This window comes from Geotrypetes seraphini, chromosome 2 (genome assembly GCF_902459505.1).
Source record: "Geotrypetes seraphini chromosome 2, aGeoSer1.1, whole genome shotgun sequence".
Lineage (NCBI taxonomy): Eukaryota > Metazoa > Chordata > Amphibia > Gymnophiona > Dermophiidae > Geotrypetes > Geotrypetes seraphini.
In genome coordinates, this window is record NC_047085.1 from 370,588,683 (window position 1) to 370,609,700 (window position 21,018).

The window sequence follows — 21,018 nt, forward strand, 5'->3', positions numbered from 1 at the left end:
GTTAATTTGGGTGTAATTTCCTGTTTAAGTACAACACTGGGTGCTCTATTCCTTGGCACTCCTGACTAAGGACTGCCCCCAACCTTTTTCCAGAAGCATCAGCTTGCAGGACCAATAATTGAGAAAAAAATCAATGGCTTTCAAGATTGGTCGAATACACAAGCTGTTTTTGAGTGTCTCGAAGGCCTGATATCACTTTTGCCGGTGTGTGACGTGTACAGAGCAGACCCAGGCCTAGTAATGGAGGATAGCATGGATGTGGAGATTATGGCGCAGCTGAGGCTGCAGAATTTTTGCTTCGGCTGTAAGCTAAAGGCAGACAAAACATAGAAACATAGAAATAGACGGCAGATAAGGGCCACGGCCCATCTAGTCTGCCCACCCCAATGACCCTCCCCTACCTTTCTCTGTGAATAGATCCCATGTGTCTATCCCATTTAGCCTTAAAATCAGGCACGCTGCTGGCCTCAATCACCTGAAGTGGAAGACTATTCCAGCGATCAACCACCCTTTCAGTGAAAAAGAATTTCCTGGTGTCCCCGTGCAGTTTCCACGGATGCCCCCTTGTTGCCATGGGACCCTTGAAAAAGAAGATATCTTCTTCCACCTCGATGTGGCCCGTGAGATACTTGAATGTCTCGATCATGTCACCCCTCTCTCTGCGTTCCTCGAGTGAGTACAGTTGCAACTTATCCAGCCGTTCCTCGTACGGGAGATCCTTGAGTCCCGAGACCATCCGGGTGGCCATTCTCTGGACCGACTCCAGTCTCAGTACATCCTTACGGTAATGCGGCCTCCAGAATTGACACAGTATTCCAGGTGGGGCCTCACCATGGATCTATACAATGGCATAATGACTTCAGGCTTACGGCTGATGAAACTCCTGCGTTTGCAGCCTATGATTTGCCTTGCCTTGGATGAAGCTTGCTCCATTTGATTGGCAGTCTTCATGTTCTCACTGACAATCACCCCTAAGTCTCGTTCTGCTTCAGTTCTTGTTAGGATCTCGCCATTAAGGGTGTAAGTTTTGCATGGATTTTGGCTGCCCAGGTGCACGACTTTGCATTTTTTGGCATTGAAGCTGAGTTGCCAGGACCTAGACCAGCGCTCCAGTAGGAGTAGGTCGTGCATCATGTTGTCAGACATTGAATTTATGTCTGTTGTGCTTTTGCCCACTACATTGCTTAGTTTGGCGTCATCGGCGAATAATGTTATTTTACTTCGCAGCCCTTCTGCCAAGTCTCTTATAAAGATGTTGAATAGGATCGGGCCCAGGACCGAGCCTTGCGGCACTCCACTGATTACCTCCAACATTTCGGAGAGGGTGCCGTTCACCACTACCCTCTGAAGCCTACCTACAAGCCAATTCCCAACCCATTTCGTCAATGTGTCGCCCAATCCTATAGAACTCATCTTGCTCAGCAACCTGCGGTGTGGTACACTATCGAATGCTTTACTGAAGTCCAGGTATACGATGTCCAGGGACTCCCTAACATCCAGCTTCCTCGTCACCCAGTCAAAGAAGCTGATCAGGTTGGATTGGCAGGATCTCCCCTTAGTAAATCCATGTTGACGGGGATCCCGTAGATTCTCCTCGTTCAGGATCGTATCCAATTGGCGTTTGATTAGAATTTCCATTAGTTTGCACACTATTGTTTTGAGACTCACCGGTCTGTAGTTTGCTGTCTCCATCTTGGAGCCTTTCATGTGGAGTGGAATGACGTTAGCCGTCTTCCAGTCCAACGGGACGTTACCCGTACTAAGGGAGAGATTGAAGAGCGCGGATAGCGGTTCCGCCAAGACATCACACAACTCCCTGAGCACCCTGGGGTATAGGTTGTCCGGCCCCATTGCCTTGTTAACCTTAAGCTTTGACAGCTCGCAGTAGACACCGCTGGGTGTAAACTCGAAATTACTAAACGGGTCATCTGCGTCAACCCTTGTCTGTAGCTGAGAGCTGAGTCCTGGCGCCTCAAGGGTGAAGACTGAGTAGAAGTATTCATTTAATAGTTGGGCTTTTTCCGAGTCCGCTTCTACATAGTCTCCGTCTGGTTTCCTAAGACGTACTATCTCGCCTGAGTTCTTATTTCTTTCACTGATATACCTGAAGAAGGATTTATCTCCTTTCTGGATGTTCTTCGCTAGAGACTCCTCCATGCAGAATTTGGCCTCCCTAACTGCTGTTTTGACGGCTTTTGACTTGGCCAGATAGACTTCCCTAGAGTCGTGTTTCCCTGATTGTTTGTAAGAGATGAATGCTTTTTTCTTCTCCTTGATGAGGTCCGAAATCTCCGCAGAGAATCACTGTGGCTTATTGTTCCTTCGGCGTTTACTTACTGATTTAACATAGCGCTTTGTTGCTTCTTGTATGGTGGCTTTCAAAGTCGACCACATTTCTTCCACGTTATCGGTTTCTGCTTGGCTTTGTAGCGCCTGGTGAACGAAGTCTCCCATTTCTTTGAAGTTTGTGTCCTTGAATTTGAGGACCTTTGTCAGTGTGGTAGATTTAGTGAAACCTTTCCTGAGATTGAACCATACCATGTTGTGGTCACTGGAGGCCAATGTGTCGCCCACCGAGACCTCTGTGACACTTTCTCCATTGGTAAGTATCAGGTCTAGTATTGCCTGATCCCTTGTTGGTTCCAACACCAGTTGCCTGAGTCTTGCTTCCTTCATAGAGTTTAATAGCCTCCTGCTGCTGCTGGAAGCAGAGGAAAGCGTGTCCCAATCCACATCAGGCATGTTGAAGTCACGTAACAATACTGTGTCTCCACGCAAGGTGATATTCTCTATATCTCCGATTAATTCCATATCTAAGTCATCCTGTTGTCTTGGGGGTCTGTATATTACGCCAAGATACAGGCATTTCTCCTTCCCTCTGGCCAAATTTACCCAAAGGGATTCCCCAGTGTAGTGGACATCTGTGATTCTGGTGAAATTAATGTCATCTTTAGCATATAATGCTACATCTCCTCCCATTTTGCCCTCCCTGTCCTGGCGAAGCAAGTTGTAACCCAGTATGACCATGTCCCACCCATGGGAATCCGTGAGCCAGGTCTCAGATATTGCCACCACATCCAGATCGGCATTCCTCATTTCTGTTTCTAATTCCAGGATCTTGTTTCCCAGACTGTGGGTGTTTACGTACATAGCCCTCCATGTTGTATGTTTGTTACGTCTCAGTGAGGATGTTCCCGCTTGAGCTACTTGGACACCTTTAGCATTATTCGCATGTTTTGTACTTTCCCTAGACCCAGAGTTACAACATGCACCTATCCCGGACTCCCCAGACCCAGAACTACAGTGTGTTCCTATCCCAGACTCGGAAATATGTGTACCCTATGGGGGTATTCCTGCTTGGGCTACTTGAACTCCTTTAGTACAATTTGCAATGTGTGTTCTCTCGCTGAACCCAGAATTACAATGTGTACTCCCCCTAGACCCAGAATTACAATGTGTACTCCCCCTAGACCCAGAATTACAATGTGTACTCCCCTTAGACCCAGAATTACAATGTGACCCAAAATTATAATGTGAGCCAACCCCAGACTCGAAAGTGTGTATACTCTCCCCTGACCCAGATCGGTGTTTACTTACCTTAGTCTCAAAAGGGAGTTTGAGTTTGCCATGGAAAATGATGAGAATGAACATCAGCTATCTCTAAGAACAGTCAGTTTGGGCGTTGGGGCCAAAGATGAACTGCATGTTGCAGAAGAAGGTGGTCTTAATTATGAGGGAAAACATATCAAAGTCACACTTGCATCTTTGAAGGCATCTGTTAAGCCAATGGTTTCTTTAGGTGGCTTTCAGATTACCCCACCAATAGTTCTGTGGCTAAAATCCAGTTCAGGACCTGTGGACATGTGGACAACATTTAATAGCATTAGAAGAAAATCTAGATTCATCTGAGGATGGAGAGGAGAAGGAAGATGTGAAGACTTCTAAATCTGCAGCAAAAAGAGCAGCTGCTAGTCTAGCTACAAAATCGCTACTGTAAAAGGTAAAATTGGAGGAAAACGATGAGGAAGATGATGATGAATTTGATGAAGAGAATGATGAAGATGAGGAGGATGAAAAACTCCAGTGAAAATAGATTCTTAAATGCCCCTCCACATAGAATTAGGGGTAAATGCACATCTGGAGGAATTTCTAGCAAAATACCGTATTTTCACGTAGATAACGCGCACCCGGGTATAGCGCGCGGAAAACACAAATTTATGTACAGAAATTTTTATATACCGTGCACACCCGTGTACCGCGCATGCTGCCCGACTCTCCCGTCGCCGCCCGACTCTCTTTTCGCCCGCCCTGACTCTCCTCTGGCACCCCGACTCTCCTTTCACCCGCCCCGACTCGCCTCTCCCCCTTGAAGTCCTGTCTCCACCCTGAAAGCCTGATGCCCCCCCCGATGTCCGATTCACCCCCCGCAGGACCGCTCGCACCCCCACCCCGAAGGATCGCTCGCACGCACTCCCACCCGCACCCCCACCCTGAAGGACCGCTCGCACCCCCACAGCCTTCCGACTCCCGACCCCCCCCCCCATCATGTATTGGTGTCCTGCTGCTTTCTCTTGGCGGTCCCGGCCCTTCCGTGAGCACTGCGCCTGCGCTGCTTCCTCTTCCAGCGGTTCGCCCTTTCTCTAACGTCAAGCCCTCTTGCCCCGCTGACTCCCCGACTCCCCGACATGATCGGGGCAAGAGGGAGCTCAAGCCCTCTTGCTCCAGCCAACCGCGGCACCCCCGACACGATTGGGGCAAGAGGGAGCTCAAGCCCTCTTGCCCCCCCCCGACACGATCGGGGCAAAAGGGAGCCCAAGCCCTCTTGCCCCGCCAACTCCCCAACTCCCCGACAATATCGGGCCAGGAGGGAGCCCAAACCCTCCTGGCCACGGTGACCCCCTACCCCCACCCCGCACTACATTACGGGCAGGAGGGATCCCAGGCCCTTCTGCCCTCGACGCAAACCCCTATCCCCCCAACAACCGCCCCCCCCAAGAACCTCCGACTGCCCCCCCCAGCCGACCCGTGACCCCCCTGACCGACCCCCATGACCCCCCCACCCCCTTCCCCGTACCTTTGTGTAGTTGGCCGGACAGATGGGAGCCAAACCCGCCTGTTCGGCAGGCAGTCAACGACGGAATGAGGCCGGATTGGCCCATCCATCCCAAAGCTCCGCCTACTGGTGGGGCCTAAGGCGCCTGGGCCAATCAAAATAGGCCCGGGAGCCTTAGGTCCCTCATGGGGGCGGGGCCTGAGGCACATGGGGGTGCGAGTGGTCCTTCAGGGTGAGGGTGCGGGTGCGTGCGAGCGGTCCTTCGGGGTGGGGGTGCGAGCGGTCCTGTGGGGGGGTGAATCGGACGTCGGGGGGAACTATGTAAAAAAAAATTGTACAACGCGCTCACGCATATAACGCGCAAGGTTATGCGCGGTTTGTAAAAACACGTATAACGCACGCGTTATATGCGAGAAAATACGGTAGATATCTATAATTGGGCAAAATAAAGAAAACTGAGATACTCTTGTGAAATCTCTTAAACAAATCATCTTTGGAAGTAAACAAAACACTGGCATTGCTTGTAGGACTAGGCAGAGAAACCGAACTGTGAATAAGCAGCTTCTTGAACAAGTGGAATAACTTTCCACCTGATTTTAACTTTGCCTCCAAATGTCCTGTTTCCTTGCTGCTGTTGTTTTGTGCGATACTAACGGTCCTTTTACAAAGTTGTGCAGCCGAGTAGCCCACCCTAAAATGATGAGCCACCTGTTCTATTCCTATGGACAGCTTGGCATTTAGCGTATGCTGCTTGACAGCACAGCTTTGTAAAAGCTCACCTAATCATGTTATTCTAGGTAACAAAAACAAATATATATATTAATTCTTTTGATTTTCAAAACTTAAATAGTGCAATGCAACAAATGTAACATCTAATAATACAATAAAAGCACATTCAACTTACACATGTTCTTAATCAACCATTTTCTCCCACCCACCCAATGATTACTCAATAAAACACAAAAACAGATTACAGCAAAGAACCATACCCTATTCTAATTGATGATATCTTCCTATCCATTCATCCATCCCCAAATGTAAGTACCCTAAAACAAAACTAAGACAAAATAATCCCCCCTCCCCCCTTCCCTGGATATGTACCTAAATAAGCAAAAAAACTGGCTCACACCAATAATCAATTATAAAGAGGTAACATAAAATATCAGTGGGCTCCATATCATTTTAAATATATTACCATGTCCCAAATTATCAGTGTTCATTTTTTCAAATCTATAACTGTAGCAAAAACTTGCCCACCAGAATGATAAATTTAATCGATCATAGTTCTTCCAGTTTCGGGTAATCATCTGGATGGCTATCCCAGTCATTATAAGGAAAAGATGACCTTTATATTGATCTATAAGGGGCTTAACATATAATATTGTACCGTAAATGACCGCCTCATACATTAGTAGAATTGACGATTCCAAAATGATATTAATTCTACCCCATATTGACCTCCAAAAGTTAAGTACCGAAGGACAATAGAACAACAGATGATCCAGTGTCCCAATATCTAAATGACAGTGCCAGCATCTATTAGACTTGGAACTATCTAACTTGTGAAACCTAACATATTTTTAAAAACAGTCTTAAGGTGCATAACTTGCAGAATGTAAAATTGTAAGTTGTGAATCTAGGTAGATACCTATATGAGGCAAAATCAGTATAACTATATCACCCACTCATATATCCTTCACTTGCAGCAATGATTGATCTTGACCAATAAACATGATTTCACTTTTATTCAATTTCAAAACCAACAGATTAGCTTACATTCACTTGCCAATCTTTTCCATACATCCAGTCAATTTTGCAACCTGCAAGCTTAACTACAAACGTTCTCCCTTCTAGCAGGGAGTGAAACCATTTCAATACTGTTCCACCTACACTATTCAAACACAACTTCTGTAGTAATAAGAGATATATTCACATCAACTCTATCAAATGCTGATGAAATATCTAGTGACACAAACTTGAATGCATTGGCTAACATGTCAGTTCCTCAAATTTTCATGTAGGATAGATATAATTTTTTTTTAAAAAATAACATAAAATATAGGAATGCACAGCCCAACAATTTTCCAATACTGACAACAGCTAATGAATGAGAACCATGTTGTTTATGGAAAGCTGCTACCACGATTTTGTAAAAGGGGCCGAAAGAGTGTGCATTACTGGGGAAAGAATTGCAAACATTAAACACTTCAAACGCAAACTTGTTTCAAACATACCCCCCTTTTACTAAGCCACGGTAGAGGTTTCTACTGTGGTCCGAAGCACTAAATGCTCTGACACTGCTCCAATGCTCATAGAATTCCTCTACTGCGGCTTAGTAAAAGAGAAAAACAGAAAAAAAAACCCCTAAATTTGCCGAAAACCCTTCACAAGATATCAAAAAGATCGGCAAATAATATGGAGAGAGAACCTCTCACCATATAAAGCCATGTAAAGCCTTTCACCATATAAAGGTTAACTACAGACTTTCCTTCTAACACAGATAAGTCCAGCATTTTGGAAATTATGACACTTTTTCATTGTGTTTACTTGCAAATGGATAATAATGTGCAGCTAATTTAAAATTGAAGATTTTTCCTGTGAGAGGGAGGGGGGGGGGTGAGCAATACACACTTTTTTTTTTAAACTTTTAGCTTTGATTTGGATTTTTTTTCACTTGGTGTTATCACCGAAAAAGGAAGAAACATTATGATGTACAGGGCGAACTCATGTAGGCTGCACTGATTGTCCACATATGAGTTGTTAGCCCGGGGTATACGGTTTGAAACCTTATACATCTCAGTTCCCCAGTACTGAGGTTTCTTCCATAGAAATTTCTGTTAGATCTAATATGGATATTTAATTATCTTGCATTGCATCACCCTTCTCATAGCGGGCTTTGTATGGTGAGAGGTTCTCTCTCCATATTATTTGCCGATCATTTTGATATCTTAGTAAAAGAGAGCCGATAGTCTTTAGTCACACATACCCCCCCCCCCCTGTTTTACTAAGGTGCGCTAAGCATTTCAGCGCGTGTTTAGTACGCACTAAAGCTACGCGCACGCTAAATGCTAACGTGTCCATAGACTAACATGCACATGTTAGCGTTTAGCGCATGGTTAGTGCACATGAATATGTAGTGCACGCTAAAATGCTTAGTGCACCTTAGTAAAAGGATCCCATAGTCTTTCTTAGCCAAAAATGTTTAACATGCATCATCTTCTGTCTGTAGTCGGCTATCTGACGATGGTGCAGGAACAGTGACAATCTTTTTAAAATGTCTTGCAATGTCATTTGTCTATTTTGTTTCAGTAATCATAGAAACATAGAATATGATGGCAGAAAAGGGCCACGGCCCATCAAGTCTGTCCACTCTAATGACCCACCTCCCTAAGTTCTTCCTTGAAGGGATCCCACATGCTTATCCCATTTTTTCTTAAAATCTAGTACGCTGCTGGTCTCAATTACCTGCAGTGGAAGATCATTCCAATGATCAACCACTCTTTTGGTGAAGAAATACTTCCTGGTGTCGCTATGAAATCTCCCACCCCTGATTTTCAACGGATGCCCTCTTGTTACCGTAGGTTCTTTAAGGAAAAAGATATCTTCTTCTACCTCATTGAGCGACTACTGCTGTACGAGGTCTTCATCATCACTACTATCCTCAAACTTTTCTTTGTTTCAACACTATTTCAGCAATCTCGTCATCACTGAAGGAATGCACAGCAGGTGCATTCTATGTCAATATCCAGCACTTCATTAAAATCAGCTGCCTCTAATGTATTAACATTTTCAGATGATAGACTTCTGGCATAAGCAATAAGGTTTGATATAATCACCGTTTCATCACTAACTTGGAAACCTTCAAATTCTTCCTCTGCAGGTTCATTTTCATCCAACATTGTTGATTGCCAAAGTTTTTGCCAAGCATTTTTTAACATGCTGATTTAGTTACATCTTTCCAGGCATTGGCAAGTGCATAAAAGGCATCCTTAAGACTGAACTCCTTGAGAAAGTCTTGATATTTTATGCCTCTGTTAATTGCATCAAGCATGCAATTTAGAAAACTGTCTTTATACTTTATCTTCCTGGAATGTAAAATTCTTTAGTCACAAGGCTGTAGCAAGGATGTCACATTGGGAGGGAGGTACATTTATTTATTTATTTTTATTTATTTAAAAAGCTTATACGCTGCTTAAATCTAAGCGGGTTGCAAAATTACATGCAAATATATAACATAAAAATTATACAAAATTATGACATAAAATAAACCTTATAACGCTTTACAACAAAATAATTTTATAAGTCACTATTTAGTGTTCATTCAAAAAGCCTCAATAAAAAGGGATGCTTTCAAATGTAATATATATATATATATAGTAAATTATTAATCACTAGTGTTTAAGCTCGTTACATTAATGGGTGCTAGAATAGATGTGTAAACTATTAGCACAATGGGGCGCTGAGGCAGTTCGTTCTTTCTTTCTCTTTCTGTTTGTCTATCTTTCTTTCTCTGTCCCTGCCCCCCTTTCTTTCTTTCTTTCTGTCTGTCTTTCTTTCTTTCTTTCTGTCTCTTTCCCTGGCCCCCTGTCTGTCTCTGTCTTTCTTTCTGTCTCTTTCCCTGGCCCCTTGTCTGTCTTTATGTCTGTCTGTCTATCTCTCTCCCTGGCCCCCTGTTTCTGTCCTTCTGTCTGTCTGTCTCGCTCCCTGGCACCCTGTCTGTCTGTCTTTCTTCGAAGGCACGGACGAACAGAGGCACAGAGTTTCAAGTGTGCATGCGTACTTATTATTAATAAAATCATTTTTCCTACCTTTGTTGTCTGGTGACTTTATTTTTCTGTGCTTTTAACTATGTTTCCAGGGCCTCCTGCATGCTTCTCCTCTGGTCCTCCTTCCTTCCCCCATCTTCTTCCTTCCTTTTACCCCCCCCCCTTCTTGTCCAGCAGTACCCCTTATCCCTTCCCTGCTCCCCCTGTCCAGCAGTAGCCCTTCTCCCTTCCTTTTACCTCCCCCCTATCCAGCAGCACCCCTTCCCTGTGCCCCCTGTCCAGTAGTAGCCCTTCTACCTTCCATTTACCTCCCCCCTGTCCAGCAGCACCCCTTCCCTGTGCCCCCTGTCCAGTAGTAGCCCTTCTCTTTTCCTTTTACCTCCCCCCGTCCAGCAGTGCCCCTTCCCTGCTCCCCCTGTCCAGCTCGCAGAGGGAAGTCTCTTGGTTTTCGCAGCGTCGTAGAGGGAAGGCAATGTTTAAACTGCCACAGGCTCCAACGCCCGATGTTGAGATGGAGAAACCGCCGCACGCTCCTTCTTCCCACTGCGCATGCGGAAAACGCCGCATGAAACCATGCTCCTTTTACTGTGCATGCGGCAGCATGGAGGCATGGACGCATGGAGTTTGAAATGCGCATGTGCACTAAGGGTTTTATTATAGCAGATTCTCAACTGTCCTACCAAGTATTCCACAGAATTACTCCTGTCACAGAAATGGCTGTAGATCTAGTACAGTGGTACCTTGGATTACGAGCATAATCCGTTCCAGGAGCATGCTCGTAATCCAAAATGCTTGTTTATCAAAGCGAGTTTCCCCATAGGAAATAATGGAAACACGCTTTGATACGTTTCCCCCCCCCCCCCAATAACCGGCATCGCTCCCCCCCCGCTCGCAAAGGCCCCCTCGCTCCAACCGGCACCCCATATCCCCTCCCCCCCCGCGTGAACCGGCCCCCCCTGCCTGAACAACTTAAACTTACCCCCCCCCCCGGGTCTGGCACCAGCACACAGGCACAGATCGTGCCGGTGCCTAGAAGATCTTCCGGCTTCTGCCTGCCTTGAGCATGCATCTGTGCATGCTCAAGGACTTAGAAGTCCTTGAGCATGCGCAGATGCATGCTCAAGGTAGGCAGAAGCCGGAAGATCTTCTAGGCACCGGCACGATCTGTGCCTGCGTGCCGGTGCGGGTGCCAGACGGGGGGGAGGGTTAAGTTTAAGTTGTTCGGGCGGGGGCCGGTTCGCACGGGGGGGGGGGTGCCGGTTGGAGCGAGGGGGCCTTTGCGAGCGGGGGGGAGCGATGCCAGTTATCGGGTGGGGGGGTTGCTCACAAATTGAGTCAACACTCGGTTTGCAAGACAAAAGTTTGCTGAGTGTTTTGCTCATCTTGCAAAACACTCGCAAACCGAGGTTTGACTGTACTAGCATATTTCACTTTCTGCATCCCTTCCAAGGATAGACACATTGTATTCTCTGATCTGAAGTATTGAGATGATTGGTGTAAAGTTACAGCAAAAGAAAGATACCAAGGTATGTTTCGGTAAATAGCCTGAAAACTTAACACAAGCACCTTAAATACAACACATGATTTGACTGGTAACTAATTTAGTTGTCGAAATAAAGGAGTCACATGCTCTAACCTATTACCTCCTAGAATTAAATATGCTACAGAAATATTTTTTACAAGAAGTTCCAAAATCCAATCCTCCTTACATCTCTACTTATTAAGAAAGAAAAATTGCTAAGTAAATTTAAAGGACTGTTAAAATGCTGGTTGTCTTAAGGATGGATGCCTTTGAGACACAATCACTGGATTCTCTTTTTGACCCCATTCATTGCAGAAACATTCGTGTCCTTTGTCCCAGGCCTCAAAAAAAATTTTTTTTAATCTTTTTAATTTTCTTTTTACTTTTTTATTACACTTTTAAAATTCTTACCCTCCCCCTATTGTACTTACCTTTCTTGTTTCCTTTACTATGCTTATTGTAGTTCACTTCCCCTATGTATAAGTCTGTAATGTTTGTGTGTTTGTTGTAGATAGTAACTGAGACCCCGTTTTTAATTGTAATTTGCTTTGAATTTATGATATTGTGATGCATCAAAATTTTAATAAAACTTGAAACTTAATCATCCCTGGCTGAAACCTGAAAGTTGGGGAGTTTTCTGGCATTTGCATCCAAATTTCCCTCAGCCTCCACCAACAGCAACCTCCCTGTCTCAAAGCTGACTTCCAACTGTTGCCAACCTGCCTAATCCATTACCTTGACAATGGGGCCTCCATCCCCCCTCCCCCTCCCCAACAGCCAATGAGCACCGTGACAGGGAGAGGGCAGGAACCCCTGCAACGGCCAGGATTCCAATAGGTTTAAGCCAGTGGTCTCAAACTCAAACCTTTTGGAGGGCCATCTTTTGGATTTGTAGGTACTTGGAGGGCCGCAGAAAAAAATAGTTAATGTCTTATTAAAGAAATGACAATTTTGCATGAGTTAAAAAACTCTTTATAGTTTATTAATCTTTCTTTTCGGCTAAGTCTTAATAATAATATTGTCATTTCTAGCTAAAGAGACATATGATCAAGAAACTTTGATTGTACTTATGATTATGATAAACATACTGAGGGCCTCAAACTAGTACCTGGTGGGCCGTGAGTTTGAGACCACTGGTTTAAGCCCTGTCACTGAGGTAAAGCAAAGCACCAGTGCTGATAAGGTGAAACAGGATGTAGAAACATTCCTGAGCCTTATTTGCCTGATAGCAAAAATTAAATTTAGCTGAGTCCCATTAAGCTACGTTTAATTTTTACCTTAGTCGTTTGCTTTTTAGCAACGTTATGAACTGCACTTTTCTTATCATTATTATCCCTTTGATTGTGTTTTGAATTTTTCTCTGGGGGGTTTAAAAACACCTCTTAGCCTTTTTGCTCCTGTTTTGAATTCACATTCAGGGTTTATTATTTTCATTCAATTAAAAAAAACAACAACCACAAAACCTACCAGGAACGTTATGATGTATGGGGCGGTATTCATTTAGACCTCATAGGTCTGGTGCTAGTCACCTATGGACACTTGCCCAAGGCCAAAACAAAAAACGAAGGGTTGACTGAGCCCGTACTGAAGTTCCTTTATATTTATATCTGCATTTTCACTGGACGGGTGTGGATTTCTAACAGGTAGCTTAAAGCTTTTTGCTAACTTTTTTGTGTTTTTTTTTTGGTAGACAGTGTTAAACCTGCCAGAAGTCTTGTACAGATAAAAGCCAAAGCTTTAATGAACTGTTAATTATAGCCAACAGTAAGAAGAACTTTGGCTAAGGACTCTAGGTGAAAATAGCTTAATTATCATGTGCCTGTTTTGTGAGGGAACAAGCAGAAGAAAGAAGCACATGTTTGGCATTTTCCAGATTTATTTTGCAACTGTAAAGGAACTGCATGTTTTGTTACCTTGAACTGTTTAACATAGACTTATTATAGTGCCAAGGAAGGCACCTGTTTATATACTGAAGATTGTATGCCCTGGAATGGGGAAACCATTAAGAGCTTTATTTTGCACAAGAAAAGTATTTGCCACGCCAGTTACCGCTCAGCTGGTCTGTGCTGAGGTGAAGGGTACCGCCTTTTGCAAACCCTGCTCCCCTCCACAGCACTTGGATTACAAACCTTATAGTTTTTTAAGAGTCACGGAATTTGAGACTTGCAATCCTAAATTCCATTCTGAAACCTTAAATCGCCATAGACAATTGTACTATAAAACTAATGTGAAGTACCATTGGGTTCACTATCCTACCATATTACCCTTTATCCAAAATCTCCAAACCAAATGGTTTCCCAGACACCATGCAGTTTCCCCTTAAAAAGTGCCCCAAAATGACAATAGAATCGCTGACGGCTGATGAAAATTTACAGAAAATTCTTCCCTAAGGACTAAGGGTTAGATTCACAAAGCAAATCAAATTCACAAAGCAAAGCAAACCGATCATGTATCGATTGGTTTGTGACCTCTTTGCGACCCAATTTTACTCCGGCCCGATTCACTTACCTCTCTGCCGATACGATTCCGATCCGTGCATGCAAATGAGGGTAACGGCATGCAAAGTAGGCAGGGATGCGATTCACAAAACAGATTTTGCAAACCGACTGGGCTGGTCGATCAACTCAAGAAGCGACTTCTGGGGACCAGTCACAAACGTCCTTTCCGACTCTCCAGCTCCATTGCTGCCCTGCTCTCTGCATGCCCTGATCTCTGCTGCCCCGATCTCACTGCCTTTACTCCTCTCGCCGCCCTGCTCTCTGCCCTTCTCCTGCCTTTCAGCCCCGCCTCGCAGCCCCGACTCTCCTCTTGCCGCCCTGCTTTCTGTCCCAACTCACCACCCTGATCTCTGCCCTGAATCCAAACTCCCCCTGCTCTCTGCCACCCAGATTGATCTCTGCTGCCCCGACTCTCCTGCTCTCTGCCTCCTTCCCCGCTGTGCAAGCCCGTTTGTTTAAAGTGGGGCTTCACTATGTAGTTTAGCCCTGCTTTAAACCTGCGGGCTTACATGGCAGAGAAGGTGGCAGAGAACAGGAGTCAGGGCCAGTGAGTTTAAGAGGCTGCTGCCACCGGGGATTGACGGGGATCACCCTTCAAGAGAGTCGGAGTCCCCCCCCAAAAAAAAAAAAAAACAACGGAGCAGAAACGAACAAGAACACATGTGCAGACCATCTACAGGGAAAGCAGATGGTCTGTGCATGTGTCTGGATTGCACACTTGCGATCCGTGTCGGTGGATGGGGGCATTCCTTCGATCGCCCCCATTAGAATATTGCTGGTTTCTGAATCCATCAGACCTGCCCGGATCTGGCACAGATCTGTCATGATCAGGCAGGTTAGTAAATCTAGCCCTAAAACTGAGTAAACCCTGATGGCAGGGGTGCTCTAACTTCCATCAGCATTCTACATCTGAAATTTGCACTTACTGGGCAAAAATGCAATTTTCCTCTGTCCACGCCCTCATAACCCATCTAGAAGGGACCACTAAAGATCTGACCCACCAAAAAATGTTCCCTGAAAATTTTCTCTGGAACCCCAGCCTATGCAACCCAAAAAACACATTTTAAAACTAAAATAAATTTACCAGGGATCCATAGGATCTTTTATCTGACTAATAGGCTTTTCAGGTGACCCTCCATAGTCAGATCTGGTCTGGTGCAACCCCTAACATTGTTAGTGCTCAGCCATAATTACCTGTGGTACCCTGCCAGGAAGCCTCAAAATTCATAACCCTGGATTCAATTGTGGCCTATTGTGGGCTCCAGAGTCAAATTAAGTACAGTGGTGCCTCGCACAGCGAACGCCTCGCACAGCGAACGCTGCGCACAACGAACTTTATGTCGTGATCCGTATAACGTACTTCGTTTCACACAACGAAGTCGCCCGAGCTGCATACTTCCGGGGTTCCTGCGGGGTTGGATCGCAGCGGGGTTGGTCGAGCCGCGAGGGTAGTCTCCTTCTCCTTACCTGCCCTGTCGCAGCCGCACACAGCCGAACGGAAATCTTCCCGATGTCAGCGCTGACGTCGGAGGGAGGGCTTAAGCAAAGCCCTCCCTTCCTCCGACGTCAGCGCTGACATCAGGAAGACTTCCGGTCGGCTGTGTGCGGCTGCGGCAGGGCAGGTAGGAAGAAGGCAATGGCGAACGAAAGAGGGGGGAGGGGGCGGTCCGCCCCGAAGAATGTGCACAGATGGTCAGGTCCCCCGATCGACCGACAACAGGCCCGGCCGACAAACCTCCCTGCCCTGTAGCCGCGAATCTAAATTACCTCTTACAGCAGCTTCAATAATCCAGCTGCTGTAAGAAGGTAATTTAGATTCGCGGCTACAGGACAGGGAGATTTGTCCGACCGGGCCTGTTCTGTTGTCGGTCGGGTGCAAAAGCGCCACAAAGGTGGAGGCAGGGAGGGAGGAAAGGTGGAGTGGAGAAAGCACATGTTGGAGCAGGGGATGAGAGGGAGGGAGAGAAGGGGAAATATTGGACAAGGGCAGAAGGGATGCTAAATCATAGGGTGACAGGCAGAGAGAACAACAGGAAAAAGAGTGGAAGCAATCTTGAACCCTGAGGGTGAGGGCAGAGAGAGGTGGTGAGATGATTGATCATGGGGAGAGGGACAAAAGGGAATAGAGATGGGATAGGAAGATAGTGGAAGTAAAAGGACAGGGAGATGTATGTTTTTAGATGTATCTAAATAAAAATAATAACAAAAAATTTATCTTTTTTATGTCATCTTAGCATATTTTATGCTGCAGAACGAATTATTTTTTTTTACATGTATTCCTATGGGAAAACGCGTTTCACATAACGAACGTTTCACATAACAAACTTGCTCCTGGAACCAATTAAGTTCGTTGTGTGAGGCACCACTTGTATGTGCAAAAGTTTGTACATGCTCAGAATGCCTCCTAACACCGACCAGGTGACACCCTTGGCCTTTTCTGTTTGCCCTGATGCGACTTACTTGCTCTATTGTAGCAGATGCACCATCATAGCTGGTTGCATCTGCCATGTCCAGAAATCCTGTGAGCCCTGGCACCAAATTCAGACCCAAATGGGTCCCAATAAGGTGCCGCCTGTCTAGGCCAGCCCCTGATCAGCCCAGGACCACCAGGACCACCCAATAGCCCATAAGCCACCTGGAGCCCCGGTCAGGTTAAAAATATGTTTTTAACTTTAAGTTTATTTTTTAAACTTCTCAACATGTTTGTCTGTTGTGCTGCTTCTGGTTCAGTCAGCTTTATTTACAGCCTCATTAAAAAAATGTTGTCTGTTGCCTGATGTTTTTATCTCTGAGTGAAGTTGGCTCTTACTCATCTCTCTGCACCCTGCCTCTTCTCAATGTGTTGATTCTGATTGCAGGGGTTTGGCAGACTGTTTAGAAGCATCTGTCAGTTCTGCCTCTGCTGTTTTTTTTTTTTTTTTTGGGGGGGTGCATCCTATTGTAATTATAGTCTTAATTGCTTTTAAGCTGAAGTACTTATTTGATTACTAAGCTGACATGGTCTGAGGAACTTCAACCCTGCAGGCATTTGCCACTTTTTAGCTGGTTTTACATCTGAAGCACTCTTCTTTTTTGGTTCTATTCAGGTTCAGAAAAAAAAAGGCTTTCTTGGAGGGGGGGGGGGGGGAGGCAGGCAAGTCAGTTTTCTCTTACATCTTAAAACTAGCATGTATATCATTCGATTTCTATCCCGTCCTCCCAGTAGCTCAGAACGGGTTACAAGCAAACATTCACAGTGGAATACATTTGGACAGTACAAAGACTATACAGCAACTTAAGTATAGGTTAAGAATGGAGACGGGACTGCAGGTCAGGAGGAAGGGGGTATTTAAGGGGGCGATGGGGATTGATTGATTGCAGTTGGAATTTTAGTTGAAGAGTCTTTACAGCTTTCTGGAAGGTCATCAATGAGTTCTGTAATCTGTTCTTCAAAGCCTCCCCTGTAATTCTTTTCTCTAGGGGTCAGGCTTTGTTGAGCTGAAAGTTATTTAATTTCAGCAGTTCATCCACTCAAAAAAAAGGGAGGGGCACTCAACTGTCTCCACACTTGGACTTGTTATGCTACCACACTTCTTTGAAATTTCCTCATACAGTGGAACCTTGGTTTACGAGCATAATTCGTTCCAGAAGCATGCTCGTAAATCAAGTTACTCGTATATCAAAGTGAGTTTCCCCATAGGAATGAATGGAAACTCGCTTTGATTCGTTCTACCTCTTCCTCTCCCCCCCCCCCCCGAAGCTACCGGCGCTGCTCCATCACCCCCTCCCCCCACTCTAACTGGCATGGCACCCCCCGTGAATGCCCCCCTGCGAGAACCGCATCGCACCCCCGTGCTGAAAGCGGCATCCACCCGCCCTTCCTCCCAACCATGTTCCTTACCCCATCTGCCGGTTGTGCGACTGAAAGAAATCTCCCGCCTCTTGCCTGGGCCGGGCCTTGAGCATGCGCGGATGCCGCTTTCAGCACGGGGGTACGATGCGGTTCTCGTGGGGAAGGCGTTCGCGGGGGGGGCGATGCCGGTTCGGGGGGTGTGATGCCAGTTACAGCGGGGGAGAGGTGCTCATGTAGCGGAACATGCTCGGTTTGCGAGACAAAAGTTTGCTAAGTGTTTTGCTCGTCTTGCCAAACACTCGCAAACCGGGTTACTTGCAAACCGAGGTTCCATTGTATTTATTTTCAGATCTAATTCATTCTGAAGCAAGGTGATTTAGCTTTCGATGGTTTAGACCTCGTATATTCTTGATTGTTGCTGTTGTCCAAGTCTCGGGCGACCTGGACAACAACAATCATGATGCCAACCGCAGAAGCCTAAAAGAACTCATTGTATTTTTGTTTCTGCATTGCACAATACGCAGGGTTGCAGAAAAGTTCTCAACCCAACCAACAAAGTTGGGGGGCAGTCTCCATTGAGGGCTATCCACTTTGTCCAGCAATTTTCCACTTTTTTAATTCTGTATTTTTCTGACGGAATGAAAAAAGTGGAAAATCACTGGACTAAGTGTATAGCTCTCGATGGAGACTGCCCGAACTTTGTTGGTTGAGCTGAGAACTTTTCAGCAGCCCTTTGTAAATGGAACTGCACAACTTCACATATGCTGTAGCTCTATCATGGCTTATAGTTTATTTGAGATTGCTATATTGCCATATACTAACTCGCAGATCAAAGTGGTTCATGTTTAAAAGAAACAAAAACAAAAGGAAAGAGGAAAATAACTACAAAATCAGATAGGAAAGAAATCATTCATTCACAATCAATCATAGTTAAAGGGTAGAGCACTGGGTATACAAGATATAAGGAGCTAAATGGGAGGGAAGAGAAGCTCATTAAGAGGCAGGTAGCAGTGGTGACCAGAGACTGTGGCTATCCTAGGCCATCATGAAAGCCTGTTGGAAGAGCCAAGTTTTCAGCAAAGTTTCCTGTCTAATGCTAAGTGGCATGGAATTCAAAAAAGAGAGTGCAGGGGGAGGGGGGAGGAAACAGCTTTGTATCTTGTTGATTGATGTTGTCTGCTCTTTGATCCAGGAAGAACCAACTGATTATCATCCAACAAGTGGAGAGAAGTTGGTTTGGGCCTAGTTGCTAAGTGCCACTGAAAGTACCATCATGTTAAGTGTCATTGAATAAACCCAGTTATCCACAGACTACTGTTTTAAATGGCCAGGAGACACATTCAAATCATTTTGCATATCATATTTGAAAATCATTTTTACATTTAAATGCTACAGTTATAGAATGAGGGTCTATCCCACTACTTCTAGGAAACTTAGCGCTTATGTTTGAAACTAGTATGCAAATTTGTACACACAAGTTATAATGTAAGGTCAGTTGCACATGTAACTTAATTTAAAAATTAGTTGATAACTAATGTTAAGAAATAATAAAATATTATTGGCACCAATTAGCAGTTATATGCATTACTGCCCTTAGTTGCTATTGTATAAGTTGCGTGTTCAAATTCCATATTGCATACATAAACGGTTCTATAACAGCAGTTTTACACACACCGTGAATAAGGCGCATCACTCTGGGGCCTACATTTTAGCAATTGTTTTTTGAAAACTTAAACCTATGGGTATAAGCAAGTACAGTCAAACCTCGGTTTGCGAGTGTTTTGTAAGACGAGGAAAACACTCTCGCAAATCTTGCCTCGCAAACCGAGTGTTGATTCGATATGTGGGCCCCCACCCCTGAGAACTGGCATCACTCCCCCCTGGTCCACCCGCCCAAACCCTCACCACATTTGGGCACCAGCACGCAGCACCAACCCACAGGACGTGCCAGTGCCGAAAGAGCCTGCCACCTGCCAGTGATCTCTGCTGGACCTTAAGCATCTGCGCATAATCAAGGCCTTCTGGTTCCTGCTCTCTCCGAGATTCTAATGAGATTCTCGGTAGAGAATGACATGGGGAAAAAATCTGTCCCCGTCACCGCCCCGTCACCGGCCCACCATCCTCTGCACCGCCCCGTCACCGCCGATCCCTTCACCGCCCCGTCACCGCCATCCCTTTCACCGCCCCGTCACCGCCACTGCCATCCCATTCACCGCCCCGTCACCGTCCCCGCTGCATCCATATAAGCCTTTTTCCTTTCACTCCCTCCTTCCAATTTGAGCCGGGAACACTAGCGATCGCACGGTCCCCGCGGCCACTACCTGCCTGCCCGGTCGATCCTGGTGTTTGGCCGGCTCTCTCCCTTCTCCTCACCTTGGTTTGTGGGTTTTCTTTTTTCGGCAACCTGCGCGCTTTCCCAGGGAGCCGCACACGCGCGGCTGCTCAGTGTTCGATCTTCTGCTCTGCTGCAACTTCCTGTTTCCGGTTGCGTCAGAGCAGAAGATCGAGGCTGAGCAGCGGCGGGTGTGCGCGGCTCTCTGGTAGCGTGCGGGTCGCCGAGGAGGAGGATCTGCGGACTGGGGTGAGGAGAGGGGAGAGAGCTGGCTGGACACTGGAATCGATTGGGCGGGCGGGTGTGAGCTGCGGGGACCGCGCGATCCTTAATGCCTCACTGCGGGGGACAAGACCATTCACCGCCCCGCGGGCGGTGAATGGCCTTGTCCCCGTCGCCGCAGCGACTGCTAGTTTTCTTCCCCGTTTTCGGCGGGTGACCCGCGGCTAAAATGCGGTGGCCGCGGGTAAACCGCCACCGTGTCATTCTCTAATTCTCGGTTTCTCTGATAATCTCATTAGAATCTCAAAGAGAGCGGGAACCAGAAGTCCTTGAGCATGCGCAAATGCTCAAGGCCCTGCTGAGATCACCGGCAGGCAGGTGGCAGGCAGCAGGCTCTTTTAGCACCAGCAAATCCTGTGGGTTGGTGCTGCGTGCCGGTGCCCGATCACAGTGAGGGTTTGGGGGGACGCGGGGGGGATTCCAGTTCTGCGGGGTGTGTCAGTGGGGTGGGCGAAGCCGGTTTCCAGGGGTGGGATGGAAGTGCGCCAATGACCTCAGGGGTGGGGGAGGGGGGTCTTTTTGGGATGGGGTAGGATGGGGTGGGGTTATAGCGTGCTAGTGGCCTCGGGGGGGGGGGGGAGGGGTCTTTTGGGGATGTGCAACGAATCACTCGTGTTTCCATTCATTCCTATGGGGAAAGTTGCTTTGATATATGAGCACTTTGGCTTATGAGCATGCTTCTGGAATGAATTATGCTTGCAAACCAAGGTTCCACTGTATTTTATAAAGAATG

The 21,018-nt window shown here is 46.2% G+C and overlaps 1 pseudogene; it reads left to right on the forward strand.

Annotated features, from left to right (window-relative positions):
- The first annotated feature begins 240 nt into the window (after positions 1-240).
- Positions 241-4,087, forward strand: LOC117354901 (annotated as a pseudogene).
- The last annotated feature ends 16,931 nt before the right edge of the window (positions 4,088-21,018 follow it).